This window comes from Phyllobates terribilis, unplaced genomic scaffold (assembly GCF_046119375.1).
Source record: "Phyllobates terribilis strain yellow unplaced genomic scaffold, ASM4611937v1 Scaffold_30__1_contigs__length_15301838, whole genome shotgun sequence".
In the NCBI taxonomy this organism is placed as follows: Eukaryota; Metazoa; Chordata; class Amphibia; order Anura; family Dendrobatidae; genus Phyllobates; species Phyllobates terribilis.
The window spans coordinates 10,761,783-10,784,809 of NW_027362790.1; the positions used below are offsets into that span (position 1 = coordinate 10,761,783).

The following is a 23,027-nucleotide window of genomic DNA, read 5'->3' on the forward strand; positions in this document are numbered from 1 at the left end:
ATGAACAAAAAACATTGAATTCAATTCTTTCTGATTTTAGAAACTGCATTAAAGAAGGGGTGCACCGGTCCTGGAGATACTGCAATACCAGGTCAATGCGTGGAGTGGACAGAGCAAGCTCTTTTTCCATCTCCCTGTTCTAAAAATCCATTTAATATATGGTCCCCAGATAGGGGACGTATCAGATATTAAACTGATAAGAACAGATACTACACTTGATCTTAGCCAAAAGGCCGAGAAGCGATAACCAGAATTGGTTTCAAACTACGGAGCCACCCAAGGATCCTGAAAAGTCCATTTGTGGAGATGAGCTCCTGGACTCCCGTTAAGAAGACATGTTGTCAACCTCTAGATCCCTTACATGCCTGCACTTTTCGGCTTGCTGCTGCTGCAATCCACGCGTTTTAGATCTGCATAACTCCACCTCTTTAAACACAGCACCTTCACCCCCTGCTGTTCCCACCCGCCTCAACACCGTTGGAAGGGAGGAGAACCAATTAAGGCGGGGGGTGGGGTGGAACGAGCAGCTGTCTACCCTTAGCAGGAGGGCTCCTGATTACATACCTCTCCTGCTGCTGCTGCTGCTGGCTGTCCAGCAGCAGACTGAAGGTGGCTGCTGCTGTGCACAGGTATATAAAGGCTCAGAGCCTATTATGACACGCGCAGCCAGCGTTCCATTGCCACATTCCATCTACTGCAGGCAGGATACCTGGCTGGCTGAATGTCGCTGAGAAGCTCACAGAGACCGCCATAAGCAACAGTTTAACAGAATGCCACAGACTAATCAACCAAACTTTTTGGGTTGGGTTCTCTTTTATAGTCTGCAGGCATTAAATGAAAGAAGTCAGTGTTCCAGCAGAAGGAGACAACGTTTCAGAAAAGGCATTGTAGCAAACCAAAAAAGAAATTTTAAGCGCAGCAGAGTAACCAGCGCACATACCTGTTAGCTCAGGTGAGTTTAAAAGGCTGCTGTTGATAACAAGGGCATTTGCTAAATAGATGGTGTGTGTGCAACAATATACTGAAAGGTCAATTATATTGTGCAGCTTATCTCACCACCTGTAGTTATTTAGGTGAAAGCTCCAAAATGCTTGCCTAATATGTCTGTTTATCCAAAAGGAAGTAAAAAGGGAGAGCTAGAAAGATAGCATTGCATCACATTACATGGCAATGCAATGCACAGTTGCTGAAGTTGAACCAAAATGAGCTTGTAATCTGGCTTCTGCAACTTTGAACATGAAAAATCCAATGAGGAGAAGAAAAGCAAAGCCAAAGAGTCCATCCCAAAATCCGACAAACAAGCAAAATGAACAAAAAACATTGAATTCAATTCTTTCTGATTTTAGAAACTGCATTAAAGAAGGGGTGCACCGGTCCTGGAGATACTGCAATACCAGGTCAATGCGTGGAGTGGACAGAGCAAGCTCTTTTTCCATCTCCCTGTTCTAAAAATCCATTTAATATATGGTCCCCAGATAGGGGACGTATCAGATATTAAACTGATAAGAACAGATACTACACTTGATCTTAGCCAAAAGGCCGAGAAGCGATAACCAGAATTGGTTTCAAACTACGGAGCCACCCAAGGATCCTGAAAAGTCCATTTGTGGAGATGAGCTCCTGGACTCCCGTTAAGAAGACATGTTGTCAACCTCTAGATCCCTTACATGCCTGCACTTTTCGGCTTGCTGCTGCTGCAATCCACGCGTTTTAGATCTGCATAACTCCACCTCTTTAAACACAGCACCTTCACCCCCTGCTGTTCCCACCCGCCTCAACACCGTTGGAAGGGAGGAGAACCAATTAAGGCGGGGGGTGGGGTGGAACGAGCAGCTGTCTACCCTTAGCAGGAGGGCTCCTGATTACATACCTCTCCTGCTGCTGCTGCTGCTGGCTGTCCAGCAGCAGACTGAAGGTGGCTGCTGCTGTGCACAGGTATATAAAGGCTCAGAGCCTATTATGACACGCGCAGCCAGCGTTCCATTGCCACATTCCATCTACTGCAGGCAGGATACCTGGCTGGCTGAATGTCGCTGAGAAGCTCACAGAGACCGCCATAAGCAACAGTTTAACAGAATGCCACAGACTAATCAACCAAACTTTTTGGGTTGGGTTCTCTTTTATAGTCTGCAGGCATTAAATGAAAGAAGTCAGTGTTCCAGCAGAAGGAGACAACGTTTCAGAAAAGGCATTGTAGCAAACCAAAAAAGAAATTTTAAGCGCAGCAGAGTAACCAGCGCACATACCTGTTAGCTCAGGTGAGTTTAAAAGGCTGCTGTTGATAACAAGGGCATTTGCTAAATAGATGGTGTGTGTGCAACAATATACTGAAAGGTCAATTATATTGTGCAGCTTATCTCACCACCTGTAGTTATTTAGGTGAAAGCTCCAAAATGCTTGCCTAATATGTCTGTTTATCCAAAAGGAAGTAAAAAGGGAGAGCTAGAAAGATAGCATTGCATCACATTACATGGCAATGCAATGCACAGTTGCTGAAGTTGAACCAAAATGAGCTTGTAATCTGGCTTCTGCAACTTTGAACATGAAAAATCCAATGAGGAGAAGAAAAGCAAAGCCAAAGAGTCCATCCCAAAATCCGACAAACAAGCAAAATGAACAAAAAACATTGAATTCAATTCTTTCTGATTTTAGAAACTGCATTAAAGAAGGGGTGCACCGGTCCTGGAGATACTGCAATACCAGGTCAATGCGTGGAGTGGACAGAGCAAGCTCTTTTTCCATCTCCCTGTTCTAAAAATCCATTTAATATATGGTCCCCAGATAGGGGACGTATCAGATATTAAACTGATAAGAACAGATACTACACTTGATCTTAGCCAAAAGGCCGAGAAGCGATAACCAGAATTGGTTTCAAACTACGGAGCCACCCAAGGATCCTGAAAAGTCCATTTGTGGAGATGAGCTCCTGGACTCCCGTTAAGAAGACATGTTGTCAACCTCTAGATCCCTTACATGCCTGCACTTTTCGGGTTGCTGCTGCTGCAATCCACGCGTTTTAGATCTGCATAACTCCACCTCTTTAAACACAGCACCTTCACCCCCTGCTGTTCCCACCCGCCTCAACACCGTTGGAAGGGAGGAGAACCAATTAAGGCGGGGGGTGTGGTGGAACGAGCAGCTGTCTACCCTTAGCAGGAGGGCTCCTGATTACATACCTCTCCTGCTGCTGCTGCTGCTGGCTGTCCAGCAGCAGACTGAAGGTGGCTGCTGCTGTGCACAGGTATATAAAGGCTCAGAGCCTATTATGACACGCGCAGCCAGCGTTCCATTGCCACATTCCATCTACTGCAGGCAGGATACCTGGCTGGCTGAATGTCGCTGAGAAGCTCACAGAGACCGCCATAAGCAACAGTTTAACAGAATGCCACAGACTAATCAACCAAACTTTTTGGGTTGGGTTCTCTTTTATAGTCTGCAGGCATTAAATGAAAGAAGTCAGTGTTCCAGCAGAAGGAGACAACGTTTCAGAAAAGGCATTGTAGCAAACCAAAAAAGAAATTTTAAGCGCAGCAGAGTAACCAGCGCACATACCTGTTAGCTCAGGTGAGTTTAAAAGGCTGCTGTTGATAACAAGGGCATTTGCTAAATAGATGGTGTGTGTGCAACAATATACTGAAAGGTCAATTATATTGTGCAGCTTATCTCACCACCTGTAGTTATTTAGGTGAAAGCTCCAAAATGCTTGCCTAATATGTCTGTTTATCCAAAAGGAAGTAAAAAGGGAGAGCTAGAAAGATAGCATTGCATCACATTACATGGCAATGCAATGCACAGTTGCTGAAGTTGAACCAAAATGAGCTTGTAATCTGGCTTCTGCAACTTTGAACATGAAAAATCCAATGAGGAGAAGAAAAGCAAAGCCAAAGAGTCCATCCCAAAATCCGACAAACAAGCAAAATGAACAAAAAACATTGAATTCAATTCTTTCTGATTTTAGAAACTGCATTAAAGAAGGGGTGCACCGGTCCTGGAGATACTGCAATACCAGGTCAATGCGTGGAGTGGACAGAGCAAGCTCTTTTTCCATCTCCCTGTTCTAAAAATCCATTTAATATATGGTCCCCAGATAGGGGACGTATCAGATATTAAACTGATAAGAACAGATACTACACTTGATCTTAGCCAAAAGGCCGAGAAGCGATAACCAGAATTGGTTTCAAACTACGGAGCCACCCAAGGATCCTGAAAAGTCCATTTGTGGAGATGAGCTCCTGGACTCCCGTTAAGAAGACATGTTGTCAACCTCTAGATCCCTTACATGCCTGCACTTTTCGGCTTGCTGCTGCTGCAATCCACGCGTTTTAGATCTGCATAACTCCACCTCTTTAAACACAGCACCTTCACCCCCTGCTGTTCCCACCCGCCTCAACACCGTTGGAAGGGAGGAGAACCAATTAAGGCGGGGGGTGGGGTGGAACGAGCAGCTGTCTACCCTTAGCAGGAGGGCTCCTGATTACATACCTCTCCTGCTGCTGCTGCTGCTGGCTGTCCAGCAGCAGACTGAAGGTGGCTGCTGCTGTGCACAGGTATATAAAGGCTCAGAGCCTATTATGACACGTGCAGCCAGCGTTCCATTGCCACATTCCATCTACTGCAGGCAGGATACCTGGCTGGCTGAATGTCGCTGAGAAGCTCACAGAGACCGCCATAAGCAACAGTTTAACAGAATGCCACAGACTAATCAACCAAACTTTTTGGGTTGGGTTCTCTTTTATAGTCTGCAGGCATTAAATGAAAGAAGTCAGTGTTCCAGCAGAAGGAGACAACGTTTCAGAAAAGGCATTGTAGCAAACCAAAAAAGAAATTTTAAGCGCAGCAGAGTAACCAGCGCACATACCTGTTAGCTCAGGTGAGTTTAAAAGGCTGCTGTTGATAACAAGGGCATTTGCTAAATAGATGGTGTGTGTGCAACAATATACTGAAAGGTCAATTATATTGTGCAGCTTATCTCACCACCTGTAGTTATTTAGGTGAAAGCTCCAAAATGCTTGCCTAATATGTCTGTTTATCCAAAAGGAAGTAAAAAGGGAGAGCTAGAAAGATAGCATTGCATCACATTACATGGCAATGCAATGCACAGTTGCTGAAGTTGAACCAAAATGAGCTTGTAATCTGGCTTCTGCAACTTTGAACATGAAAAATCCAATGAGGAGAAGAAAAGCAAAGCCAAAGAGTCCATCCCAAAATCCGACAAACAAGCAAAATGAACAAAAAACATTGAATTCAATTCTTTCTGATTTTAGAAACTGCATTAAAGAAGGGGTGCACCGGTCCTGGAGATACTGCAATACCAGGTCAATGCGTGGAGTGGACAGAGCAAGCTCTTTTTCCATCTCCCTGTTCTAAAAATCCATTTAATATATGGTCCCCAGATAGGGGACGTATCAGATATTAAACTGATAAGAACAGATACTACACTTGATCTTAGCCAAAAGGCCGAGAAGCGATAACCAGAATTGGTTTCAAACTACGGAGCCACCCAAGGATCCTGAAAAGTCCATTTGTGGAGATGAGCTCCTGGACTCCCGTTAAGAAGACATGTTGTCAACCTCTAGATCCCTTACATGCCTGCACTTTTCGGCTTGCTGCTGCTGCAATCCACGCGTTTTAGATCTGCATAACTCCACCTCTTTAAACACAGCACCTTCACCCCCTGCTGTTCCCACCCGCCTCAACACCGTTGGAAGGGAGGAGAACTAATTAAGGCGGGGGGTGGGGTGGAACGAGCAGCTGTCTACCCTTAGCAGGAGGGCTCCTGATTACATACCTCTCCTGCTGCTGCTGCTGCTGGCTGTCCAGCAGCAGACTGAAGGTGGCTGCTGCTGTGCACAGGTATATAAAGGCTCAGAGCCTATTATGACACGCGCAGCCAGCGTTCCATTGCCACATTCCATCTACTGCAGGCAGGATACCTGGCTGGCTGAATGTCGCTGAGAAGCTCACAGAGACCGCCATAAGCAACAGTTTAACAGAATGCCACAGACTAATCAACCAAACTTTTTGGGTTGGGTTCTCTTTTATAGTCTGCAGGCATTAAATGAAAGAAGTCAGTGTTCCAGCAGGAGACAACGTTTCAGAAAAGGCATTGTAGCAAACCAAAAAAGAAATTTTAAGCGCAGCAGAGTAACCAGCGCACATACCTGTTAGCTCAGGTGAGTTTAAAAGGCTGCTGTTGATAACAAGGGCATTTGCTAAATAGATGGTGTGTGTGCAACAATATACTGAAAGGTCAATTATATTGTGCAGCTTATCTCACCACCTGTAGTTATTTAGGTGAAAGCTCCAAAATGCTTGCCTAATATGTCTGTTTATCCAAAAGGAAGTAAAAAGGGAGAGCTAGAAAGATAGCATTGCATCACATTACATGGCAATGCAATGCACAGTTGCTGAAGTTGAACCAAAATGAGCTTGTAATCTGGCTTCTGCAACTTTGAACATGAAAAATCCAATGAGGAGAAGAAAAGCAAAGCCAAAGAGTCCATCCCAAAATCCGACAAACAAGCAAAATGAACAAAAAACATTGAATTCAATTCTTTCTGATTTTAGAAACTGCATTAAAGAAGGGGTGCACCGGTCCTGGAGATACTGCAATACCAGGTCAATGCGTGGAGTGGACAGAGCAAGCTCTTTTTCCATCTCCCTGTTCTAAAAATCCATTTAATATATGGTCCCCAGATAGGGGACGTATCAGATATTAAACTGATAAGAACAGATACTACACTTGATCTTAGCCAAAAGGCCGAGAAGCGATAACCAGAATTGGTTTCAAACTACGGAGCCACCCAAGGATCCTGAAAAGTCCATTTGTGGAGATGAGCTCCTGGACTCCCGTTAAGAAGACATGTTGTCAACCTCTAGATCCCTTACATGCCTGCACTTTTCGGCTTGCTGCTGCTGCAATCCACGCGTTTTAGATCTGCATAACTCCACCTCTTTAAACACAGCACCTTCACCCCCTGCTGTTCCCACCCGCCTCAACACCGTTGGAAGGGAGGAGAACCAATTAAGGCGGGGGGTGGGGTGGAACGAGCAGCTGTCTACCCTTAGCAGGAGGGCTCCTGATTACATACCTCTCCTGCTGCTGCTGCTGCTGGCTGTCCAGCAGCAGACTGAAGGTGGCTGCTGCTGTGCACAGGTATATAAAGGCTCAGAGCCTATTATGACACGCGCAGCCAGCGTTCCATTGCCACATTCCATCTACTGCAGGCAGGATACCTGGCTGGCTGAATGTCGCTGAGAAGCTCACAGAGACCGCCATAAGCAACAGTTTAACAGAATGCCACAGACTAATCAACCAAACTTTTTGGGTTGGGTTCTCTTTTATAGTCTGCAGGCATTAAATGAAAGAAGTCAGTGTTCCAGCAGAAGGAGACAACGTTTCAGAAAAGGCATTGTAGCAAACCAAAAAAGAAATTTTAAGCGCAGCAGAGTAACCAGCGCACATACCTGTTAGCTCAGGTGAGTTTAAAAGGCTGCTGTTGATAACAAGGGCATTTGCTAAATAGATGGTGTGTGTGCAACAATATACTGAAAGGTCAATTATATTGTGCAGCTTATCTCACCACCTGTAGTTATTTAGGTGAAAGCTCCAAAATGCTTGCCTAATATGTCTGTTTATCCAAAAGGAAGTAAAAAGGGAGAGCTAGAAAGATAGCATTGCATCACATTACATGGCAATGCAATGCACAGTTGCTGAAGTTGAACCAAAATGAGCTTGTAATCTGGCTTCTGCAACTTTGAACATGAAAAATCCAATGAGGAGAAGAAAAGCAAAGCCAAAGAGTCCATCCCAAAATCCGACAAACAAGCAAAATGAACAAAAAACATTGAATTCAATTCTTTCTGATTTTAGAAACTGCATTAAAGAAGGGGTGCACCGGTCCTGGAGATACTGCAATACCAGGTCAATGCGTGGAGTGGACAGAGCAAGCTCTTTTTCCATCTCCCTGTTCTAAAAATCCATTTAATATATGGTCCCCAGATAGGGGACGTATCAGATATTAAACTGATAAGAACAGATACTACACTTGATCTTAGCCAAAAGGCCGAGAAGCGATAACCAGAATTGGTTTCAAACTACGGAGCCACCCAAGGATCCTGAAAAGTCCATTTGTGGAGATGAGCTCCTGGACTCCCGTTAAGAAGACATGTTGTCAACCTCTAGATCCCTTACATGCCTGCACTTTTCGGCTTGCTGCTGCTGCAATCCACGCGTTTTAGATCTGCATAACTCCACCTCTTTAAACACAGCACCTTCACCCCCTGCTGTTCCCACCCGCCTCAACACCGTTGGAAGGGAGGAGAACCAATTAAGGCGGGGGGTGGGGTGGAACGAGCAGCTGTCTACCCTTAGCAGGAGGGCTCCTGATTACATACCTCTCCTGCTGCTGCTGCTGCTGGCTGTCCAGCAGCAGACTGAAGGTGGCTGCTGCTGTGCACAGGTATATAAAGGCTCAGAGCCTATTATGACACGCGCAGCCAGCGTTCCATTGCCACATTCCATCTACTGCAGGCAGGATACCTGGCTGGCTGAATGTCGCTGAGAAGCTCACAGAGACCGCCATAAGCAACAGTTTAACAGAATGCCACAGACTAATCAACCAAACTTTTTGGGTTGGGTTCTCTTTTATAGTCTGCAGGCATTAAATGAAAGAAGTCAGTGTTCCAGCAGAAGGAGACAACGTTTCAGAAAAGGCATTGTAGCAAACCAAAAAAGAAATTTTAAGCGCAGCAGAGTAACCAGCGCACATACCTGTTAGCTCAGGTGAGTTTAAAAGGCTGCTGTTGATAACAAGGGCATTTGCTAAATAGATGGTGTGTGTGCAACAATATACTGAAAGGTCAATTATATTGTGCAGCTTATCTCACCACCTGTAGTTATTTAGGTGAAAGCTCCAAAATGCTTGCCTAATATGTCTGTTTATCCAAAAGGAAGTAAAAAGGGAGAGCTAGAAAGATAGCATTGCATCACATTACATGGCAATGCAATGCACAGTTGCTGAAGTTGAACCAAAATGAGCTTGTAATCTGGCTTCTGCAACTTTGAACATGAAAAATCCAATGAGGAGAAGAAAAGCAAAGCCAAAGAGTCCATCCCAAAATCCGACAAACAAGCAAAATGAACAAAAAACATTGAATTCAATTCTTTCTGATTTTAGAAACTGCATTAAAGAAGGGGTGCACCGGTCCTGGAGATACTGCAATACCAGGTCAATGCGTGGAGTGGACAGAGCAAGCTCTTTTTCCATCTCCCTGTTCTAAAAATCCATTTAATATATGGTCCCCAGATAGGGGACGTATCAGATATTAAACTGATAAGAACAGATACTACACTTGATCTTAGCCAAAAGGCCGAGAAGCGATAACCAGAATTGGTTTCAAACTACGGAGCCACCCAAGGATCCTGAAAAGTCCATTTGTGGAGATGAGCTCCTGGACTCCCGTTAAGAAGACATGTTGTCAACCTCTAGATCCCTTACATGCCTGCACTTTTCGGGTTGCTGCTGCTGCAATCCACGCGTTTTAGATCTGCATAACTCCACCTCTTTAAACACAGCACCTTCACCCCCTGCTGTTCCCACCCGCCTCAACACCGTTGGAAGGGAGGAGAACCAATTAAGGCGGGGGGTGTGGTGGAACGAGCAGCTGTCTACCCTTAGCAGGAGGGCTCCTGATTACATACCTCTCCTGCTGCTGCTGCTGCTGGCTGTCCAGCAGCAGACTGAAGGTGGCTGCTGCTGTGCACAGGTATATAAAGGCTCAGAGCCTATTATGACACGCGCAGCCAGCGTTCCATTGCCACATTCCATCTACTGCAGGCAGGATACCTGGCTGGCTGAATGTCGCTGAGAAGCTCACAGAGACCGCCATAAGCAACAGTTTAACAGAATGCCACAGACTAATCAACCAAACTTTTTGGGTTGGGTTCTCTTTTATAGTCTGCAGGCATTAAATGAAAGAAGTCAGTGTTCCAGCAGAAGGAGACAACGTTTCAGAAAAGGCATTGTAGCAAACCAAAAAAGAAATTTTAAGCGCAGCAGAGTAACCAGCGCACATACCTGTTAGCTCAGGTGAGTTTAAAAGGCTGCTGTTGATAACAAGGGCATTTGCTAAATAGATGGTGTGTGTGCAACAATATACTGAAAGGTCAATTATATTGTGCAGCTTATCTCACCACCTGTAGTTATTTAGGTGAAAGCTCCAAAATGCTTGCCTAATATGTCTGTTTATCCAAAAGGAAGTAAAAAGGGAGAGCTAGAAAGATAGCATTGCATCACATTACATGGCAATGCAATGCACAGTTGCTGAAGTTGAACCAAAATGAGCTTGTAATCTGGCTTCTGCAACTTTGAACATGAAAAATCCAATGAGGAGAAGAAAAGCAAAGCCAAAGAGTCCATCCCAAAATCCGACAAACAAGCAAAATGAACAAAAAACATTGAATTCAATTCTTTCTGATTTTAGAAACTGCATTAAAGAAGGGGTGCACCGGTCCTGGAGATACTGCAATACCAGGTCAATGCGTGGAGTGGACAGAGCAAGCTCTTTTTCCATCTCCCTGTTCTAAAAATCCATTTAATATATGGTCCCCAGATAGGGGACGTATCAGATATTAAACTGATAAGAACAGATACTACACTTGATCTTAGCCAAAAGGCCGAGAAGCGATAACCAGAATTGGTTTCAAACTACGGAGCCACCCAAGGATCCTGAAAAGTCCATTTGTGGAGATGAGCTCCTGGACTCCCGTTAAGAAGACATGTTGTCAACCTCTAGATCCCTTACATGCCTGCACTTTTCGGCTTGCTGCTGCTGCAATCCACGCGTTTTAGATCTGCATAACTCCACCTCTTTAAACACAGCACCTTCACCCCCTGCTGTTCCCACCCGCCTCAACACCGTTGGAAGGGAGGAGAACCAATTAAGGCGGGGGGTGGGGTGGAACGAGCAGCTGTCTACCCTTAGCAGGAGGGCTCCTGATTACATACCTCTCCTGCTGCTGCTGCTGCTGGCTGTCCAGCAGCAGACTGAAGGTGGCTGCTGCTGTGCACAGGTATATAAAGGCTCAGAGCCTATTATGACACGCGCAGCCAGCGTTCCATTGCCACATTCCATCTACTGCAGGCAGGATACCTGGCTGGCTGAATGTCGCTGAGAAGCTCACAGAGACCGCCATAAGCAACAGTTTAACAGAATGCCACAGACTAATCAACCAAACTTTTTGGGTTGGGTTCTCTTTTATAGTCTGCAGGCATTAAATGAAAGAAGTCAGTGTTCCAGCAGAAGGAGACAACGTTTCAGAAAAGGCATTGTAGCAAACCAAAAAAGAAATTTTAAGCGCAGCAGAGTAACCAGCGCACATACCTGTTAGCTCAGGTGAGTTTAAAAGGCTGCTGTTGATAACAAGGGCATTTGCTAAATAGATGGTGTGTGTGCAACAATATACTGAAAGGTCAATTATATTGTGCAGCTTATCTCACCACCTGTAGTTATTTAGGTGAAAGCTCCAAAATGCTTGCCTAATATGTCTGTTTATCCAAAAGGAAGTAAAAAGGGAGAGCTAGAAAGATAGCATTGCATCACATTACATGGCAATGCAATGCACAGTTGCTGAAGTTGAACCAAAATGAGCTTGTAATCTGGCTTCTGCAACTTTGAACATGAAAAATCCAATGAGGAGAAGAAAAGCAAAGCCAAAGAGTCCATCCCAAAATCCGACAAACAAGCAAAATGAACAAAAAACATTGAATTCAATTCTTTCTGATTTTAGAAACTGCATTAAAGAAGGGGTGCACCGGTCCTGGAGATACTGCAATACCAGGTCAATGCGTGGAGTGGACAGAGCAAGCTCTTTTTCCATCTCCCTGTTCTAAAAATCCATTTAATATATGGTCCCCAGATAAGGGACGTATCAGATATTAAACTGATAAGAACAGATACTACACTTGATCTTAGCCAAAAGGCCGAGAAGCGATAACCAGAATTGGTTTCAAACTACGGAGCCACCCAAGGATCCTGAAAAGTCCATTTGTGGAGATGAGCTCCTGGACTCCCGTTAAGAAGACATGTTGTCAACCTCTAGATCCCTTACATGCCTGCACTTTTCGGCTTGCTGCTGCTGCAATCCACGCGTTTTAGATCTGCATAACTCCACCTCTTTAAACACAGCACCTTCACCCCCTGCTGTTCCCACCCGCCTCAACACCGTTGGAAGGGAGGAGAACCAATTAAGGCGGGGGGTGGGGTGGAACGAGCAGCTGTCTACCCTTAGCAGGAGGGCTCCTGATTACATACCTCTCCTGCTGCTGCTGCTGCTGGCTGTCCAGCAGCAGACTGAAGGTGGCTGCTGCTGTGCACAGGTATATAAAGGCTCAGAGCCTATTATGACACGTGCAGCCAGCGTTCCATTGCCACATTCCATCTACTGCAGGCAGGATACCTGGCTGGCTGAATGTCGCTGAGAAGCTCACAGAGACCGCCATAAGCAACAGTTTAACAGAATGCCACAGACTAATCAACCAAACTTTTTGGGTTGGGTTCTCTTTTATAGTCTGCAGGCATTAAATGAAAGAAGTCAGTGTTCCAGCAGAAGGAGACAACGTTTCAGAAAAGGCATTGTAGCAAACCAAAAAAGAAATTTTAAGCGCAGCAGAGTAACCAGCGCACATACCTGTTAGCTCAGGTGAGTTTAAAAGGCTGCTGTTGATAACAAGGGCATTTGCTAAATAGATGGTGTGTGTGCAACAATATACTGAAAGGTCAATTATATTGTGCAGCTTATCTCACCACCTGTAGTTATTTAGGTGAAAGCTCCAAAATGCTTGCCTAATATGTCTGTTTATCCAAAAGGAAGTAAAAAGGGAGAGCTAGAAAGATAGCATTGCATCACATTACATGGCAATGCAATGCACAGTTGCTGAAGTTGAACCAAAATGAGCTTGTAATCTGGCTTCTGCAACTTTGAACATGAAAAATCCAATGAGGAGAAGAAAAGCAAAGCCAAAGAGTCCATCCCAAAATCCGACAAACAAGCAAAATGAACAAAAAACATTGAATTCAATTCTTTCTGATTTTAGAAACTGCATTAAAGAAGGGGTGCACCGGTCCTGGAGATACTGCAATACCAGGTCAATGCGTGGAGTGGACAGAGCAAGCTCTTTTTCCATCTCCCTGTTCTAAAAATCCATTTAATATATGGTCCCCAGATAGGGGACGTATCAGATATTAAACTGATAAGAACAGATACTACACTTGATCTTAGCCAAAAGGCCGAGAAGCGATAACCAGAATTGGTTTCAAACTACGGAGCCACCCAAGGATCCTGAAAAGTCCATTTGTGGAGATGAGCTCCTGGACTCCCGTTAAGAAGACATGTTGTCAACCTCTAGATCCCTTACATGCCTGCACTTTTCGGCTTGCTGCTGCTGCAATCCACGCGTTTTAGATCTGCATAACTCCACCTCTTTAAACACAGCACCTTCACCCCCTGCTGTTCCCACCCGCCTCAACACCGTTGGAAGGGAGGAGAACCAATTAAGGCGGGGGGTGGGGTGGAACGAGCAGCTGTCTACCCTTAGCAGGAGGGCTCCTGATTACATACCTCTCCTGCTGCTGCTGCTGCTGGCTGTCCAGCAGCAGACTGAAGGTGGCTGCTGCTGTGCACAGGTATATAAAGGCTCAGAGCCTATTATGACACGCGCAGCCAGCGTTCCATTGCCACATTCCATCTACTGCAGGCAGGATACCTGGCTGGCTGAATGTCGCTGAGAAGCTCACAGAGACCGCCATAAGCAACAGTTTAACAGAATGCCACAGACTAATCAACCAAACTTTTTGGGTTGGGTTCTCTTTTATAGTCTGCAGGCATTAAATGAAAGAAGTCAGTGTTCCAGCAGGAGACAACGTTTCAGAAAAGGCATTGTAGCAAACCAAAAAAGAAATTTTAAGCGCAGCAGAGTAACCAGCGCACATACCTGTTAGCTCAGGTGAGTTTAAAAGGCTGCTGTTGATAACAAGGGCATTTGCTAAATAGATGGTGTGTGTGCAACAATATACTGAAAGGTCAATTATATTGTGCAGCTTATCTCACCACCTGTAGTTATTTAGGTGAAAGCTCCAAAATGCTTGCCTAATATGTCTGTTTATCCAAAAGGAAGTAAAAAGGGAGAGCTAGAAAGATAGCATTGCATCACATTACATGGCAATGCAATGCACAGTTGCTGAAGTTGAACCAAAATGACCTTGTAATCTGGCTTCTGCAACTTTGAACATGAAAAATCCAATGAGGAGAAGAAAAGCAAAGCCAAAGAGTCCATCCCAAAATCCGACAAACAAGCAAAATGAACAAAAAACATTGAATTCAATTCTTTCTGATTTTAGAAACTGCATTAAAGAAGGGGTGCACCGGTCCTGGAGATACTGCAATACCAGGTCAATGCGTGGAGTGGACAGAGCAAGCTCTTTTTCCATCTCCCTGTTCTAAAAATCCATTTAATATATGGTCCCCAGATAGGGGACGTATCAGATATTAAACTGATAAGAACAGATCCGTTTTCAAACAAGCTTTATTTAAATCAGACATACATCATAAATTACAAACAAATCACAAAGACTTGAATAAAATATGACATAAAACAAATACAAGGTCAGATTTAAAAAGCGCATAAAAGCATAAAAAGCATAAAACACAGTTTTGCATATAATTTGCATAAATAAATACATATGTCAAATGCAAACACCATAGCTTTTTAACTTTATCTTTTTACAATCAGGTAGTATGAAAACTTTTCACAAAGAACATATCCGATACAATATTTGAAACAAATCACAAATACTGGAATAAAATATGACATAAAACTAATATAGAGTCAGAATTAAAATGCACTTAAAAGCATAAAAAGCATAAAACACAGTTTTGCATATAATTTACATAAATAAATACATATTCCAAATTTGCAAACACCATAGCTTTTTTGCTTCATTGATTCCCATCTTTTTACAATCTCTCAGGTAGTATGTAAACATTTCACAAAGAGCAAGCCCAATACAATCTTTGACAGGAATAAATTCACGTTTAAACAATAATATATTGCGCACTTTCCATAAAGCTTCTTTTAAACAGTTTATTATAAGCCATGCGACTCGTGCTTGTTTCATGGTTGGGCATTTAATTATCCCATATATTATAATGTCACAATTAAGGGTTTGTATACCACATATCCATTTTAGGAGGGTGCCCACCGTCTGCCATAGCTCTTGTGCGTAGGGGCAATCCCACAGTAAATGAAACACTGACTCGTTTGGGGCGCATCTTTCTCTGGGACATCTAGCACTAGCCACCAGCCCCCTATGATGCTGAAAAGCTCTCGTAGGGAGACATTGGTGAACAACCTGCCAAGCTAAATCCTTTTGTGAGTTGCTAAGTGCAGGACAGGCCACGTTGTTCCACACCAGGCGGCACCTGGAGATGGAAAAATTAGACACATCCTCCATCTCCTCATGTCCCTTACAAATAACTGTTAACTTACGTTGATCAAATAAAAGCTGACGATCAACTTGGGTCAGATCATATTCTGAAATGACCTTCTCCAAGATCTTGTAATGCTTAGGGGGAGATAAGAGAAAAGGACAATTAACAGTCATACTGAAGTTCAACTTTCGGAAAAGAAACCCAGTTGTATATCTAAGAAAACAAGAGAAAGCCCCAACATTATTCAAGCTTTTGCAACAAAATACAAAAAACTTGATAAATAAAAACAATTTTAAATCAGGGAACCCTTTACCCCCATTTTTCTTGCTTTTACATACCACCTCCCTCCTCAATTTCTCCATTTTGGATCCCCACAGAAAATAAAACATGGGCTTCATAAGTCTTTTAAGATACAGAGAATTAGGGGGAAAAACCATAGCGGCATACAAAATGATAGGAAGCAAAACCATTTTAATTACAAGAATCTTGCCCTCCATTGTTAGTTTTCGAGTTTGCCATAAAGAGATCTTCTGATTTAATTTATTCAAAACCAAATCCCAGTTTTCAATACCATCATTAGCAGGATTAAACAAGACACCCAGGATCTTGATTCCTACTGTTTGTGTGGGAACCCTAGGCGGATCTGACTCCCATTGACCCATAATCATACAGTCACATTTATTTATATTCAACTTAAACCCAGACCCAGCACTAAAAATTTCAGTAATTAGAATTGCTCTGTTAATAGATGCTGAGCTAGTGCCATATACAGATATGTCATCCATATATCCAATGGCTTTAACTTGTTGTCCACCCCCACCCGGAATAAAAATGCCCCTAACCACCTTGTCCCGACGCAGCAGGCACAACAGTGGCTCAATGGAGCAGACAAATAAAAGTGGGGACATGGGGCAACCTTGTTTAACACCGGAAAGAAGCTCCACCTCTCTAGTTAAAAAACCATTGACTAAAATCCGGGCAGATGACTGTTTGTATAAAAGCGCAATTTTCTGAATAAAAGAATCAGGGAACCCCATCTTTCCCATAACTTTAAAAAGATAAAAGTGGGAGACCCTATCAAACGCTTTCATAAAATCCAAAGATAAAATAGCTAGTGGCTGTTTTCTATCTTTTTGAAACCAGATAAGATCACGAATTAGGTTTAGATGCTCCCAGATTGATCTCCCGGGGACACCACACACCTGATCTGGATGAATTACATTTTTAATAACTGCTTTAAGACGACCAGCAACAACTTTAGCTAAAATCTTGTAGTCTGTATTTAATAGTGAAATAGGCCTCCAATTCTCCAACTTTGATTTATCACCTTTCTTAAAAATTAATGTAATCATACTTTTACGCCATGAATATGGTAATAAATCAGCCTTAGAGGCTTCACAAACTACTTGTATAAAATCCTCCTTAATTAGATCCCAAAAGCAAAGATAAAATTCAATAGGAAGGCCATCTGATCCAGGAGCCTTACCTTTATTAAAACTCTTAAGGGTCTCTTCAATTTCACTGGGTAAAAGTTCTTTAGCTAAAAAAATCTGGTCATCTTTATTTAAAAACTGGGATAAAACATTAAGATTCTCTGTAAAAGCAGGTTCATCAACATTTTTAATACTAAAAAGATCTCTATAAAAATTAGCAGTATGCTCTAAAATGCCCTCAGTGGAAGATTGTCCTTCTAGCTCAGTAATCACTTGTTTTTTGTCACTCATTTTTTTAAAGAAAAACCTTGAGCAGGTCTCACCCTCTTCCAAATATTTCACACGGGTATTAAATATAATTTCTTTACCCTTTTGTTCCAGGAATTTTTGGATTTCTGTCTGGATCTTGGCAATCTCATCATCCACACCAGGTACTCCCCACCCCTTAAGCTTAAGGAGAGTTTGCATCCTGACATTAAAATCTTTAAAACATTTCCTTTTTTCACGTGCCTTCCTTTTACCAATTTTAATAAAAAATTCTTTAATACGGGTTTTAACACACTCCCACCACCCCAACATACTCTGATTTGGGTGTTTCCGTCTTCTCCAACTCTCATACTTTGCATAAAACTCCGCCCTTACCAGTTCGTCTTCTAATAAGAGCACATTCAATTTCCACATACCTTTTCCAACTTTTGCTTCCTGTGGAGTTTGCAATACATTGTATAGTAATACATGATCAGAAAAAATATTTTCTATTAGACCAGCATTCCTAGGTTTAAAAACATCAGAAGAGGAAAAAATAAAATCAATACGAGATGACATCCCTCTACCCCTCCATGTATGCCCAGGGTCAGTAGGGTAGGACTTTCTCCAAGCATCTAATAATTTGAGGTCCGTTGTCAAATGTTTTAACAGACTGGATGTTTTGTCTGTTCTTCCATTAGTATCACCTCCACTCCTCCCCTCCCCCAACATGACACAGTTAAAATCCCCTCCCACTATCACAGGGGACGGACCTGATAAAAACAAAGGGATGACATTAAAAAGGGAAGCACGCTCATTTTTCTCTGGGGATGCATAAACATTAATAAGACGACAGGTAAAACCATTTAAAATAACATGAGTTGATAAGGCACGACCTGGAACTATTTCAGTGATGGATAAAACATTAACATTTTGACATTTGAATAAAATCCCAACCCCGGCAGCTTTATTTTCATTGGACCCTGACCAAATAGAGGGTCCTGCTGACCAGTCCATTTTTAAGTTGGGGTATGACAAATCGTGATCAATACCGCATTCTTGCAGGAAAAAAATGTCAAAGTTCAGAGTCATTAACCAAGCAAACAAAGCAGCCCGTCTAACAGGGCTCTTTAGGCTTCTCACATTTAGTGAGGCAACACGGATTTCTGCCATGTTAGGTGTTTTTTATTGATTCATTATACTCTGAATCTGAATCAATAATTTGTGACAGAGAAGGTGAAGGAAGGGATGACACAGTTCGTAAACTGTCCGTTTCATCTGAGTCCGTGAAATCCTCAATTAAGTTAGTCCCCTCTGGGCTGAGAATTTTTGCAGCACTAGATAGAAAGACTTTACGGGACATCTGAGGCAGGTTATGCTCCTCCTGCGCCTCTTCACGACTTCTCTTACCACTGGCGCTGAGATCCATCCGATCCTCCGAATCCACCCGATCCTCACCAGGCACTGCAGCAGGTGGAATACCCGCAGACCCTCCAGGAGCACCAAGGGACATCATCTCCGGAGCAGGATGACCATCAGGACCAGCAACAGGTTCACCAACCACTGCACGACCTCTATCATCCAGGCAGGCAACAGGACATCCATCAGGAATGGTTCCAGGACATCCATCTGGACTGGCATCAGGACATCCATCTGGACTGGCATCAGGGCATCCATCTGGGTTGGCATCAGGACATCCATCTGGATTGGCATCAGGGCATCCGTCTGGATTGGCATCAGGGCATCCATCTGGATTGGCATCAGGGCATCCGTCTGGACTGGCATCAGGGCAGACATCTGGTCCAACATCTGTGCTGGCATCAGCAGGGGTATCTGGATGGACATCTGGATTGGTACCAACAGCTCCAGATTTTCGCCTCTTTTTTGGTTCCCTCTCATTTCCGCTCTGAGAAGGTGCCATCTCCCCACCAGGTGAAACCTGGACCCCTGCAGGAGTAGGCAAAGGCGTGACCTCGGCTACAGAGGCCGGGTTTTTCCGCAAAGGTACCGACAGAGCATCGACTGAGTCAGACTGTTTTTGACCTTTAGTAATGTCCACAAAGCTTTTTCTGGGGTCACCCGGGCTGACCCTGCTGGCATCAGCAGGAACTCCTGCGGAACTAGCCGCAGGCGCCCGAGAGCCACCACGAGACCTTGTCCGCATCGGACAATTACTGAACAGGTGAGTAGACATTCCGCACCCACTGCAGGTCTTACTGTTCTTACAGTCCTTTGAGGCATGACCCCATTGTCCACAATTGTGGCACTGACTCATCCGCTCGTTCTTACAATCGCTCTGTATGTGACCAAGGTCACCACACCTACGACACCTGAATGGTTGTCCATCATAGAAGAGGTAGCCATGGTCTCTTCCCAGCACCACTGTGGAGGGGGGGTGCATAAGGCCTTCTACACCCCCAGGGTCAAGTCTGAAGCGTACCATAAAGCGTCGTTTCCCATTCCAGAAACCACTCCGACCTTTGACGTTCCCCGTAAATCTGACAGATGTACAATATCTGCTCAGAAAAAGCTCAATATCATCTGTGGACACATGGGGGTTAAACATGTATACCACAAGGGGAACGTCAACTCCGCCATAGAGACCCGTAAAAATCACTCCGTCCAACAGCTTGCTGTTACGGTGGCCCTTAACGCATTCGTAAAAGTGCTGGCAGGCAACCTTGGTCGAGAACGTGAGAATATATGTACTCTGCCCCTTCTCCTGCAGGCAGTAAACATCATGATCTTTCACGTTCAACAGATCTCTCAAAATCTGTACATAGAACTCACGGGGGTTGTCATATCCGACGTGGTTTGCTGGAACCTCGATACGCACCGAGTTCCTGATCTGGCCGGAGCCAGTGGAAAATTGAAATGAACAAGGCATCTCACCAAAGTGGCAAAGGCTTACCGTCACCACGGGCTCGGCCTTTCGCCTGGGGATCGCAACTTGTTGCCCGGGGACTAAGCCAGCTCCCTAATAGCAGCAGGGGGGTGAAGTCCCACCAAAAGGTGAGACGATCCCCCCAGGCCAAGGAGCCGGGTACCCCGGGCACCTCTCAGCCAAGACCAAGGCAGCAACCGTTAGATCACTGCACCTGATCTCAGCCAAAAGGCCGAGAAGCGATAACCAGAATTGGTTTCAAACTACGGAGCCACCCAAGGATCCTGAAAAGTCCATTTGTGGAGATGAGCTCCTGGACTCCCGTTAAGAAGACATGTTGTCAACCTCTAGATCCCTTACATGCCTGCACTTTTCGGCTTGCTGCTGCTGCAATCCACGCGTTTTAGATCTGCATAACTCCACCTCTTTAAACACAGCACCTTCACCCCCTGCTGTTCCCACCCGCCTCAACACCGTTGGAAGGGAGGAGAACCAATTAAGGCGGGGGGTGGGGTGGAACGAGCAGCTGTCTACCCTTAGCAGGAGGGCTCCTGATTACATACCTCTCCTGCTGCTGCTGCTGCTGGCTGTCCAGCAGCAGACTGAAGGTGGCTGCTGCTGTGCACAGGTATATAAAGGCTCAGAGCCTATTATGACACGCGCAGCCAGCGTTCCATTGCCACATTCCATCTACTGCAGGCAGGATACCTGGCTGGCTGAATGTCGCTGAGAAGCTCACAGAGACCGCCATAAGCAACAGTTTAACAGAATGCCACAGACTAATCAACCAAACTTTTTGGGTTGGGTTCTCTTTTATAGTCTGCAGGCATTAAATGAAAGAAGTCAGTGTTCCAGCAGAAGGAGACAACGTTTCAGAAAAGGCATTGTAGCAAACCAAAAAAGAAATTTTAAGCGCAGCAGAGTAACCAGCGCACATACCTGTTAGCTCAGGTGAGTTTAAAAGGCTGCTGTTGATAACAAGGGCATTTGCTAAATAGATGGTGTGTGTGCAACAATATACTGAAAGGTCAATTATATTGTGCAGCTTATCTCACCACCTGTAGTTATTTAGGTGAAAGCTCCAAAATGCTTGCCTAATATGTCTGTTTATCCAAAAGGAAGTAAAAAGGGAGAGCTAGAAAGATAGCATTGCATCACATTACATGGCAATGCAATGCACAGTTGCTGAAGTTGAACCAAAATGAGCTTGTAATCTGGCTTCTGCAACTTTGAACATGAAAAATCCAATGAGGAGAAGAAAAGCAAAGCCAAAGAGTCCATCCCAAAATCCGACAAACAAGCAAAATGAACAAAAAACATTGAATTCAATTCTTTCTGATTTTAGAAACTGCATTAAAGAAGGGGTGCACCGGTCCTGGAGATACTGCAATACCAGGTCAATGCGTGGAGTGGACAGAGCAAGCTCTTTTTCCATCTCCCTGTTCTAAAAATCCATTTAATATATGGTCCCCAGATAGGGGACGTATCAGATATTAAACTGATAAGAACAGATTTTTTTTTTTTATCGAAAGCCCGAATTCGTGTACAAAACCCGAGTGCGCTTAAAAAAGTGACAAGTGCCACAAAAAAAGTGCACTAGGATGCTGGTCTTCTTGAAACCCTCTCCAAAAGGAGAAGGGTCCCCCAAACCATTCCCCGTCCCTCCGAGCCAGAAGGCCACAGCGAGGAACAGGGACAAATAGCCACCTCCAGCCGGAGCCAGAGGCGACCCAATCTTACCCCCAGCACCTGCCCGAGTTCTCACCCGAGCAAGGCACTGGGAGCCAAAGACTGTGCTCCCCTCCCGGAAGAGGGGAGCCAACAACGCTCTCCTCCCGAAAGAGGAGAGCCAGGGGGGTTCAGGGGGGAGCGGAACCTGATGGCCACACACTCCCCCCCTAGACCTGCCAAGAGAGGAACCCGTAAGGGAACCGCATCCCGACAAAATCCTAGTAGGACGTGACACACGTGAATAAGTGGACACACAGTGACAAAGAAATTAAATAAATAGTGAAGGTTTCACAGTATAATACTGCCCGGACCTTCGACCGGGAATTGAAAAATTCCCCATCCTAAGGCCAGAAGGCCCGGAATATGGGTGTGTGCGAAGAAAGAAAATTTAAAGTGCTTGTGCAAATGTGCCATAAACTCAAGTGGGGTTCCCAATCCCAGTGAGTTAAGGCACCCCAGGGTCACCACTCCTGGGGCATTTCACACTTCGGGCTTTCGATCTTCCCCGGCCCAATGGCGTCGATCCTGGGGGGCCATGCTTTCCACCAGATGACTATATTAGCCACCTGGCGTACTAACAAGCGCCTAAACCCCAGTGTGCATAATGTATCAATCTACTAGGGCGGCCAACATCCAAAACCGCCTTTTCGAAAGATACTACACTTGATCTTAGCCAAAAGGCCGAGAAGCGATAACCAGAATTGGTTTCAAACTACGGAGCCACCCAAGGATCCTGAAAAGTCCATTTGTGGAGATGAGCTCCTGGACTCCCGTTAAGAAGACATGTTGTCAACCTCTAGATCCCTTACATGCCTGCACTTTTCGGCTTGCTGCTGCTGCAATCCACGCGTTTTAGATCTGCATAACTCCACCTCTTTAAACACAGCACCTTCACCCCCTGCTGTTCCCACCCGCCTCAACACCGTTGGAAGGGAGGAGAACCAATTAAGGCGGGGGGTGGGGTGGAACGAGCAGCTGTCTACCCTTAGCAGGAGGGCTCCTGATTACATACCTCTCCTGCTGCTGCTGGCTGTCCAGCAGCAGACTGAAGGTGGCTGCTGCTGTGCACAGGTATATAAAGGCTCAGAGCCTATTATGACACGCGCAGCAGCGTTCCATTGCCACATTCCATCTACTGCAGGCAGGATACCTGGCTGGCTGAATGTCGCTGAGAAGCTCACAGAGACCGCCATAAGCAACAGTTTAACAGAATGCCACAGACTAATCAACCAAACTTTTTGGG

General features: G+C 44.6%; 12 non-coding genes and 2 pseudogenes across 12 annotated transcripts; all 14 read right to left on the minus strand.

The window, feature by feature from the left end:
* Nucleotides 1–54: 54 nt before the first annotated feature.
* LOC141179079 (U2 spliceosomal RNA) lies at nt 55–245 on the minus strand. Its single transcript, XR_012255127.1, has one exon. It is a non-coding gene; the product is annotated as a U2 spliceosomal RNA (small nuclear RNA).
* Nucleotides 246–1,360: 1,115 nt separating this feature from the next.
* Nucleotides 1,361–1,551, minus strand: LOC141179080 (U2 spliceosomal RNA). Its single transcript, XR_012255128.1, has one exon. It is a non-coding gene; the product is annotated as a U2 spliceosomal RNA (small nuclear RNA).
* Nucleotides 1,552–2,666: 1,115 nt separating this feature from the next.
* LOC141179081 (U2 spliceosomal RNA) lies at nt 2,667–2,857 on the minus strand. The gene has a single exon (XR_012255129.1). It is a non-coding gene; the product is annotated as a U2 spliceosomal RNA (small nuclear RNA).
* Nucleotides 2,858–3,972: 1,115 nt separating this feature from the next.
* On the minus strand, nt 3,973–4,163 carry LOC141179083 (U2 spliceosomal RNA). Its single transcript, XR_012255130.1, has one exon. It is a non-coding gene; the product is annotated as a U2 spliceosomal RNA (small nuclear RNA).
* A 1,115-nt stretch (nt 4,164–5,278) lies between these two features.
* LOC141179084 (U2 spliceosomal RNA) lies at nt 5,279–5,469 on the minus strand. The gene has a single exon (XR_012255131.1). It is a non-coding gene; the product is annotated as a U2 spliceosomal RNA (small nuclear RNA).
* Nucleotides 5,470–6,581: 1,112 nt separating this feature from the next.
* Nucleotides 6,582–6,772, minus strand: LOC141179085 (U2 spliceosomal RNA). Its single transcript, XR_012255132.1, has one exon. It is a non-coding gene; the product is annotated as a U2 spliceosomal RNA (small nuclear RNA).
* A 1,115-nt stretch (nt 6,773–7,887) lies between these two features.
* On the minus strand, nt 7,888–8,078 carry LOC141179086 (U2 spliceosomal RNA). The gene has a single exon (XR_012255133.1). It is a non-coding gene; the product is annotated as a U2 spliceosomal RNA (small nuclear RNA).
* Nucleotides 8,079–9,193: 1,115 nt separating this feature from the next.
* LOC141179087 (U2 spliceosomal RNA) lies at nt 9,194–9,384 on the minus strand. The gene has a single exon (XR_012255134.1). It is a non-coding gene; the product is annotated as a U2 spliceosomal RNA (small nuclear RNA).
* A 1,115-nt stretch (nt 9,385–10,499) lies between these two features.
* Nucleotides 10,500–10,690, minus strand: LOC141179088 (U2 spliceosomal RNA). Its single transcript, XR_012255135.1, has one exon. It is a non-coding gene; the product is annotated as a U2 spliceosomal RNA (small nuclear RNA).
* A 1,115-nt stretch (nt 10,691–11,805) lies between these two features.
* Nucleotides 11,806–11,996, minus strand: LOC141179458 (U2 spliceosomal RNA). Its single transcript, XR_012255471.1, has one exon. It is a non-coding gene; the product is annotated as a U2 spliceosomal RNA (small nuclear RNA).
* A 1,115-nt stretch (nt 11,997–13,111) lies between these two features.
* Nucleotides 13,112–13,302, minus strand: LOC141179090 (U2 spliceosomal RNA). Its single transcript, XR_012255137.1, has one exon. It is a non-coding gene; the product is annotated as a U2 spliceosomal RNA (small nuclear RNA).
* A 1,112-nt stretch (nt 13,303–14,414) lies between these two features.
* LOC141179819 (U2 spliceosomal RNA) lies at nt 14,415–14,587 on the minus strand (annotated as a pseudogene).
* A 6,825-nt stretch (nt 14,588–21,412) lies between these two features.
* Nucleotides 21,413–21,596, minus strand: LOC141179768 (U2 spliceosomal RNA). Its single transcript, XR_012255741.1, has one exon. It is a non-coding gene; the product is annotated as a U2 spliceosomal RNA (small nuclear RNA).
* A 789-nt stretch (nt 21,597–22,385) lies between these two features.
* LOC141180102 (U2 spliceosomal RNA) lies at nt 22,386–22,477 on the minus strand (annotated as a pseudogene).
* Nucleotides 22,478–23,027: the final 550 nt, after the last annotated feature.